Below are 11,381 nucleotides of genomic sequence, written 5' to 3'. Positions count from 1 at the left end.
ATGTAAAATATACCATATGTAATATATAAGATATGATATACGTTATATAGTATCTGATATATATTTAATATGTGATACATCTTATATAAAATATGGTAGGTATTCTGTAATATAGGATATATAATATAATATATGATATATAATATATATCTTGCGTTATATATGCTATATAATATTAGATATATATTAAAATGCGATACAGATTATATAAGATATGATATATATTACATATAATATATGATATAAAACACATAATTTATGATATAAAATATATATGATATATATTAAACATAAGATATTCCATATATTATATAGAATATATGATATATAATATATGATATATATTATATGTAATATAGGATATATAACATCATATATTTAATATATACTATATATATTTGATATTTAATATATTATATATGGTATATGATATATATCATATATGAAATATAATATATCATGTATGATATATATTGTTTCATATACCATATATGTTATGTTTCATATATGATACATATATATGTTATATATTATGTATAATTATATAACAGTGTACTGTAAAAGATTATGTTAAGTATTATATATGATATATCATAGTAGATTATATATAATATGTCATAATATATGTTATATTATTGGTACACATACTATAATATTATATATCATATTACATATGTGTCCTATATAATATAATATATATTTTATTATGACATAATATATTACATATTATTTAACATGTTACATATAACGTTACATATTATATAAAATATCTTATATATCTTATATATTACATAATGGATTATATATTATATAATGTAGTCTATATTAGACGTTATGTATCATATAATGTATTAGATTTTAGATATTATACATTATATAACATGTTATATATTTTATATTATACGTTATATGTTATATAATATATACTATGCATAATTATTTATATAATTATATAATTATATAAGTATATATTACATAGTATGTTATTGCATATTATGTGTATTATGTTATAATCATTATGTAATAATTATATATTATATTATTCATCATATATTATATGTAATATACGGATGCAGGATGTAAAGGGAAGTTTTATATATTATACATATTATATATGTTATATATATTACATGATATATAATTATATATATATACACAGTCACACATATATATATTTTTATATATATATTTTCACATAAACACATATATATGTATTTATATATGTATATTTGGAGTGCCCTATTTCCCTTCTCATAACTTATTTCAAGAAGCACAGCATAGTAATATGTGGGCTTGGGATTCAGTTTTTGAAACAAAACACTGAGCCTTCCATGACCTTCCTGTACATGTAAAAGCCCTGCTGTCTGCCTGTCAGCAGTTGGACCTCACAATGTGGATTGTACCTTCACCCTGGAATGTTTATGCCCTATCGCCATGGTGATGGGGTTAGGGATCTCCTGCCCTTGGTCCTAAGTGCCACTGTCTGTGCTGAGTTTTTGGAAGGTCAGAGCAGATTGAACCTTTGTGGTTTCATGTTCCCTGATTTAGATTTTTCTTCTGGGGAACCTGTGTTGCTGCATTCAAGGTATGTTCATAGTAGCCTGTCCAATGCGAACTCTTCAAATTACTAGTTAATGCTTTCCAAATATGTTATTTAAACAATTGTCCTCTGTATTTTCCATCTGCAGTTATAAATATGTTTCATGGTTAGGTTTTATTCCTGAATTTATATATTTGATTATTGTACCAAGCAGAGTACCTTTGAAATTTTTCTTCATTTAAAAAACATGTGTCTTGGCTCAGGCCTGTTATCCCAGCACTTTGGGAGGACAAGGCAAGAGGATCACAAGGAAAGGAGATCAAGCCCATCGTGGGCAATGCAGTGAAGCCCGGTCTCTACTAAAAATACAAAAAATAAGCCAGGCATGGTGGCAGCTGCTGTAGTCCCAGTGCGGTGTAGTCGCAGTTACCTGGGAGGCTGAGGTAGGACAATCACTTGAACCCGTGAGGGAGAGGTTGCAGTCAGCCAAGATGGAGCCATTGTACTCCAGCCTGTGCAACAGAAGACTCCGTCTAAAAATAAATTAAATATATATAATATATATCATAGATACATTATATATTATATATTATAGATGTCGTATATAATACATATATAATATGTAATATATCTTAATATAAATATTTAATATATATTTTGTCTCATTATATATAATGTATATTATATATAATATTACATATAATGTATATTATATATAATATTACATATAATGTATATTATATATAATATTACATATAATGCATAACATATTACACATAATTATACATTATATGTTATATGTATTTATTACATGTAATATAGAATCTATTATATGTTATATATATTTGTTACATATAATATATAATGTAGTATATTTCACATAATATAAAATAGATATAATATAAAAAAATATATTACATAAAATATATTATGCAATGACATATATATATTTCCTGACATGTAAATGATGTATAGTGTATATAATATATTACATGTCTTAGATGTTTAATATATACTATGTATATTGAGTATATGATAAATATTCTATATAATGTATTATTATATACAAAATATTAATATAAATGAGATATTATATATACTAAATATATGAGAGATATATTACCTATAACATATACTAAATAAAATATATTATTTACTATATAATATATAAATATTACATGATATGTAAATTATCTATCATATGTAAAATATACCATATGTAATATATATGATATACATTATATAATATGTTACATATTTAATATGTGATACATATTATATAATATATGGTATGTATTCTGTAATATATGATATATAATATAATATATGATATATAATGTAATATATCATGCGTTATATATTCTATATAATATTAGATATATATTAAATAACATGCGGTACATATTATATAAGATATGATATATATTACATATAATATATTATATAAAACATAATTTATGATATAAAATATATATGATATATATTATATGTAACATATGATATATATTATATAGAATATATGATATATAATATATAAGATATGGTATATATTATATGTAATATAGTATTTATAACATATCATATATTTAATATATAATATAATATATCTAATATTTGATGAATATTTAATATATTATATATGGCATATGATATATAATATATCACATGAAATATAATATATCATGTATGATATATATTGTTTCATATACGATATATGTTATATTTCATATATGATACATATTATGTATGTTATATGTTATGTATAATCATATAACAGTGTACTGTAAAAGATTATTTGAAGTATTATATATAATATTTCATAATAGATTATATATAATATGTCATAATATATGTTATATTATTGGTACACATACTATATTATATATCATATTACATATATGTCCTATATAATATAATATATATTATATTATCATATATTACATATTATTTAAGATGTTACATATAACATGTTACATATTATATAAAATGTCTTATATATCATATATTACATAATGGGTTATATATTATATAATGTATTATATATTAGAGGTTGTGTATCAGATAATGTATTAGATTTTAGATATTATACTTTATATAACATGTTATATATGTTATATTATACGTTATATATATTATATAATATATACTATGCATAATTATTTATATAATTATGTAATTATATAAGTAGTTATATATTACATAGTATATAATTGTATATTATTATGTGTATTATGGTATAGATAATTATTATGTAATAATTATATATTATATTATTCATAATATATTATATGTAATATAAGTTTGCAGGATGTAAAGGGAAGATATATATATTATACATATTATATATGTTATATATATTACGTGATACATAATTATATATATTTACACATACACACATATATATATGTATATATGTATATTTGGGGTTGCCCTATTTCCCATCTCATAACTTATTTCAAGAAGCACAGCATAGTAATATGTGGGCTTGGGATTCAGTTTTTGAAACAAAACACTGAGCCTTCCATGACCTTCCTGTACATGTAAAAGCACTGCTGTCTGCCTGGCAGCAGTTGGACCTCACAATGTGGATTGTACCTTCACCCTGGAATGTTTATGCCCTATCGCCATGGTGATGGGGTTAGGGATCTCCTGCCCTTGGTCCTAAGTGCCACTGTCTGTGCTGAGTTTTTGGAAGGTCAGAGCTGATTGAACCTTTGTGGTTTCATGTTCCCTGATTTAGATTTTTCTTCTGGGGAACCTGTGTTGCTGCATTCAAGGTATGTTCATACTAGCCTGTCCAATGGGAACTCTTCAAATTACTAGTTAATGCTTCCCAAATATGTTATTTAAACAATTGTCCTCTGTATTTTCCATCTGCAGTTATAAATATGTTTCATGGTTAGGTTTTATTCCTGAATTTATATATTTGACTATTGTACCAAGCAGAGTACCTTTGAAATTTTTCTTCATTTAAAAAATATGTGTCTTGGCTCAGGCCTGTTATCCCAGCACTTTGGGAGGACAAGGCAAGAGGATCACAAGGAAAGGAGATCAAGCCCATCGTGGCCAATGCAGTGAAGCCCTGTCTCTACTAAAAATACAAAAAATAAGCCAGGCATGGTGGCAGCTGCTGTAGTCCCAGTGCGGTGTAGTCGCAGTTACCTGGGAGGCTGAGGCAGGACAATCACTTGAACCCGTGAGGGAGAGGTTGCAGTCAGCCAAGATGGAGCCATTGCACTCCAGCCTGTGCAACACAACAAGACTCTGTCTAAAAATAAATTAAATATATATAATATATATTACAGATACATTATATATTATAGATGTCGTATATAATACATATATAGTATGTAATATATCTTAATATAAATAATATATATTTTGTCTCATATATAATGTATATTATATATAATGTTAAATATACTGCATAATATATTACATATAATTACACATTATATGTTATATATATTTATTACATATAACATATAGTATATTACATTTCACATAATATATAATAGGTATAATATGAAAAAATCTATTACATAAAATATATTATGTAACGACATATATATATTTCCTGACATGTAGATAGTGTATATTGTATATAATATATTACATGTCTTATATATCTAATATATACTATGTATGTTGAATATATGATAGATATTATATATGTTGTTTATAATATATAAAATGTTAATATATATTAGATATTGTATATACCAAATATATGAGAGATATATTACCTATAACATATACTAATTAAAATATATCATTTAGTATATAATATATAAATATTACATGATATGTAAATTATATATCATATGTAAAATATACCATATGTAATATATAAGATATGATATACGTTATATAGTATCTGATATATATTTAATATGTGATACATCTTATATAAAATATGGTAGGTATTCTGTAATATAGGATATATAATATAATATATGATATATAATATATATCTTGCGTTATATATGCTATATAATATTAGATATATATTAAAATGCGATACAGATTATATAAGATATGATATATATTACATATAATATATGATATAAAACACATAATTTATGATATAAAATATATATGATATATATTAAACATAAGATATTCCATATATTATATAGAATATATGATATATAATATATGATATATATTATATGTAATATAGGATATATAACATCATATATTTAATATATACTATATATATTTGATATTTAATATATTATATATGGTATATGATATATATCATATATGAAATATAATATATCATGTATGATATATATTGTTTCATATACCATATATGTTATGTTTCATATATGATACATATATATGTTATATATTATGTATAATTATATAACAGTGTACTGTAAAAGATTATGTTAAGTATTATATATGATATATCATAGTAGATTATATATAATATGTCATAATATATGTTATATTATTGGTACACATACTATAATATTATATATCATATTACATATGTGTCCTATATAATATAATATATATTATATTATGACATAATATATTACATATTATTTAACATGTTACATATAACGTTACATATTATATAAAATATCTTATATATCATATATTACATAATGGATTATATATTATATAATGTAGTCTCTATTAGACGTTATGTATCATATAATGTATTAGATTTTAGATATTATACATTATATAACATGTTATATATTTTATATTATACGTTATATGTTATATAATATATACTATGCATAATTATTTATATAATTATATAATTATATAAGTATATATTACATAGTATATTATTGCATATTATGTGTATTATGTTATAATCATTATGTAATAATTATATATTATATTATTCATCATATATGTAATATACGGATGCAGGATGTAAAGGGAAGTTTTATATATTATACATATTATATATGTTATATATATTACATGATATATAATTATATATATATACACAGTCACACATATATATATTTATATATATATATTTTCACATACACACATATATATGTATTTATATATGTATATTTGGAGTGCCCTATTTCCCATCTCATAACTTATTTCAAGAAGCACAGCATAGTAATATGTGGGCTTGGGATTCAGTTTTTGAAACAAAACACTGAGCCTTCCATGACCTTCCTGTACATGTAAAAGCCCTGCTGTCTGCCTGGCAGCAGTTGGACCTCACAATGTGGATTGTACCTTCACCCTGGAATGTTTATGCCCTATCGCCATGGTGATGGGGTTAGGGATCTCCTGCCCTTGGTCCTAAGTGCCACTGTCTGTGCTGAGTTTTTGGAAGGTCAGAGCAGATTGAACCTTTGTGGTTTCATGTTCCCTGATTTAGATTTTTCTTCTGGGGAACCTGTGTTGCTGCATTCAAGGTATGTTCATAGTAGCCTGTCCAATGCGAACTCTTCAAATTACTAGTTAATGCTTTCCAAATATGTTATTTAAACAATTGTCCTCTGTATTTTCCATCTGCAGTTATAAATATGTTTCATGGTTAGGTTTTATTCCTGAATTTATATATTTGATTATTGTACCAAGCAGAGTACCTTTGAAATTTTTCTTCATTTAAAAAACATGTGTCTTGGCTCAGGCCTGTTATCCCAGCACTTTGGGAGGACAAGGCAAGAGGATCACAAGGAAAGGAGATCAAGCCCATCGTGGGCAATGCAGTGAAGCCCGGTCTCTACTAAAAATACAAAAAATAAGCCAGGCATGGTGGCAGCTGCTGTAGTCCCAGTGCGGTGTAGTCGCAGTTACCTGGGAGGCTGAGGTAGGACAATCACTTGAACCCGTGAGGGAGAGGTTGCAGTCAGCCAAGATGGAGCCATTGTACTCCAGCCTGTGCAACAGAAGACTCCGTCTAAAAATAAATTAAATATATATAATATATATCATAGATACATTATATATTATATATTATAGATGTCGTATATAATACATATATAATATGTAATATATCTTAATATAAATATTTAATATATATTTTGTCTCATTATATATAATGTATATTATATATAATATTACATATAATGCATAACATATTACACATAATTATACATTATATGTTATATGTATTTATTACATGTAATATAGAATCTATTATATGTTATATATATTGGTTACATATAATATATAATGTAGTATATTTCACATAATATAAAATAGATATAATATAAAAAAATATATTACATAAAATATATTATGCAACGACATATATATATTTCCTGACATGTAAATGATGTATAGTGTATATAATATATTACATGTCTTAGATGTTTAATATATACTATGTATATTGAGTATATGATAAATATTCTATATAATGTATTATTTATTATATACAAAATATTAATATAAATGAGATATTATATATACTAAATATATGAGAGATATATTACCTATAACATATACTAAATAAAATATATTATTTACTATATAATATATAAATATTACATGATATGTAAATTATCTATCATATGTAAAATATACCATATGTAATATATATGATATACATTATATAATATGTTACATATTTAATATGTGATACATATTATATAATATATGGTATGTATTCTGTAATATATGATATATAATATAATATATGATATATAATGTAATATATCATGCGTTATATATTCTATATAATATTAGATATATATTAAATAACATGCGGTACATATTATATAAGATATGATATATATTACATATAATATATTATATAAAACATAATTTATGATATAAAATATATATGATATATATTATATGTAACATATGATATATATTATATAGAATATATGATATATAATATATAAGATATGGTATATATTATATGTAATATAGTATTTATAACATATCATATATTTAATATATAATATAATATATCTAATATTTGATGAATATTTAATATATTATATATGGCATATGATATATAATATATCACATGAAATATAATATATCATGTATGATATATATTGTTTCATATACGATATATGTTATATTTCATATATGATACATATTATGTATGTTATATGTTATGTATAATCATATAACAGTGTACTGTAAAAGATTATTTGAAGTATTATATATAATATTTCATAATAGATTATATATAATATGTCATAATATATGTTATATTATTGGTACACATACTATATTATATATCATATTACATATATGTCCTATATAATATAATATATATTATATTATCATATATTACATATTATTTAAGATGTTACATATAACATGTTACATATTATATAAAATGTCTTATATATCATATATTACATAATGGGTTATATATTATATAATGTATTATATATTAGAGGTTGTGTATCAGATAATGTATTAGATTTTAGATATTATACTTTATATAACATGTTATATATGTTATATTATACGTTATATATATTATATAATATATACTATGCATAATTATTTATATAATTATGTAATTATATAAGTAGTTATATATTACATAGTATATAATTGTATATTATTATGTGTATTATGGTATAGATAATTATTATGTAATAATTATATATTATATTATTCATAATATATTATATGTAATATAAGTTTGCAGGATGTAAAGGGAAGATATATATATTATACATATTATATATGTTATATATATTACGTGATACATAATTATATATATTTACACATACACACATATATATATGTATATATGTATATTTGGGGTTGCCCTATTTCCCATCTCATAACTTATTTCAAGAAGCACAGCATAGTAATATGTGGGCTTGGGATTCAGTTTTTGAAACAAAACACTGAGCCTTCCATGACCTTCCTGTACATGTAAAAGCACTGCTGTCTGCCTGGCAGCAGTTGGACCTCACAATGTGGATTGTACCTTCACCCTGGAATGTTTATGCCCTATCGCCATGGTGATGGGGTTAGGGATCTCCTGCCCTTGGTCCTAAGTGCCACTGTCTGTGCTGAGTTTTTGGAAGGTCAGAGCTGATTGAACCTTTGTGGTTTCATGTTCCCTGATTTAGATTTTTCTTCTGGGGAACCTGTGTTGCTGCATTCAAGGTATGTTCATACTAGCCTGTCCAATGGGAACTCTTCAAATTACTAGTTAATGCTTCCCAAATATGTTATTTAAACAATTGTCCTCTGTATTTTCCATCTGTAGTTATAAATATGTTTCATGGTTAGGTTTTATTCCTGAATTTATATATTTGACTATTGTACCAAGCAGAGTACCTTTGAAATTTTTCTTCATTTAAAAAATATGTGTCTTGGCTCAGGCCTGTTATCCCAGCACTTTGGGAGGACAAGGCAAGAGGATCACAAGGAAAGGAGATCAAGCCCATCGTGGCCAATGCAGTGAAGCCCTGTCTCTACTAAAAATACAAAAAATAAGCCAGGCATGGTGGCAGCTGCTGTAGTCCCAGTGCGGTGTAGTCGCAGTTACCTGGGAGGCTGAGGCAGGACAATCACTTGAACCCGTGAGGGAGAGGTTGCAGTCAGCCAAGATGGAGCCATTGCACTCCAGCCTGTGCAACACAACAAGACTCTGTCTAAAAATAAATTAAATATATATAATATATATTACAGATACATTATATATTATAGATGTCGTATATAATACATACATAGTATGTAATATATCTTAATATAAATAATATATATTTTGTCTCATATATAATGTATATTATATATAATGTTACATATACTGCATAATATATTACATATAATTACACATTATATGTTATATATATTTATTACATATAACATATAATATATTACATTTCACATAATATATAATAGATATAATATGAAAAAATCTATTACATAAAATATATTATGTAACGACATATATATATTTCCTGACATGTAGATAGTGTATATTGTATATAATATATTACATGTCTTATATATCTAATATATACTATGTATGTTGAATATATGATAGATATTATATATGTTGTTTATAATATATAAAATGTTAATATATATTAGATATTGTATATACCAAATATAAGAGAGATATATTACCTATAACATATACTAATTAAAATATATTATTTAGTATATAATATATAAATATTACATGATATGTAAATTATATATCATATGTAAAATATACCATATGTAATATATAAGATATGATATACGTTATATAGTATCTGATATATATTTAATATGTGATACATCTTATATAAAATATGGTAGGTATTCTGTAATATAGGATATATAATATAATATATGATATATAATATATATCTTGCGTTATATATGCTATATAATATTAGATATATATTAAAATGCGATACAGATTATATAAGATATGATATATATTACATATAATATATGATATAAAACACATAATTTATGATATAAAATATATATGATATATATTAAACATAAGATATTCCATATATTATATAGAATATATGATATATAATATATGATATATATTATATGTAATATAGGATATATAACATCATATATTTAATATATACTATATATATATTTGATATTTAATATATTATATATGGTATATGATATATATCATATATGAAATATAATATATCATGTATGATATATATTGTTTCATATACCATATATGTTATGTTTCATATATGATACATATATATGTTATATATTATGTATAATTATATAACAGTGTACTGTAAAAGATTATGTTAAGTATTATATATGATATATCATAGTAGATTATATATAATATGTCATAATATATGTTATATTATTGGTACACATACTATAATATTATATATCATATTACATATGTGTCCTATATAATATAATATATATTATATTATGA

The sequence above is a fragment of the Gorilla gorilla genome, chromosome 16 (assembly GCF_029281585.2).
Source record: "Gorilla gorilla gorilla isolate KB3781 chromosome 16, NHGRI_mGorGor1-v2.1_pri, whole genome shotgun sequence".
Classification (NCBI taxonomy): Eukaryota; Metazoa; Chordata; class Mammalia; order Primates; family Hominidae; genus Gorilla; species Gorilla gorilla.
The sequence above is the reverse complement of the archived record's forward strand: the minus strand, read 5'-3'. Positions refer to the sequence as shown.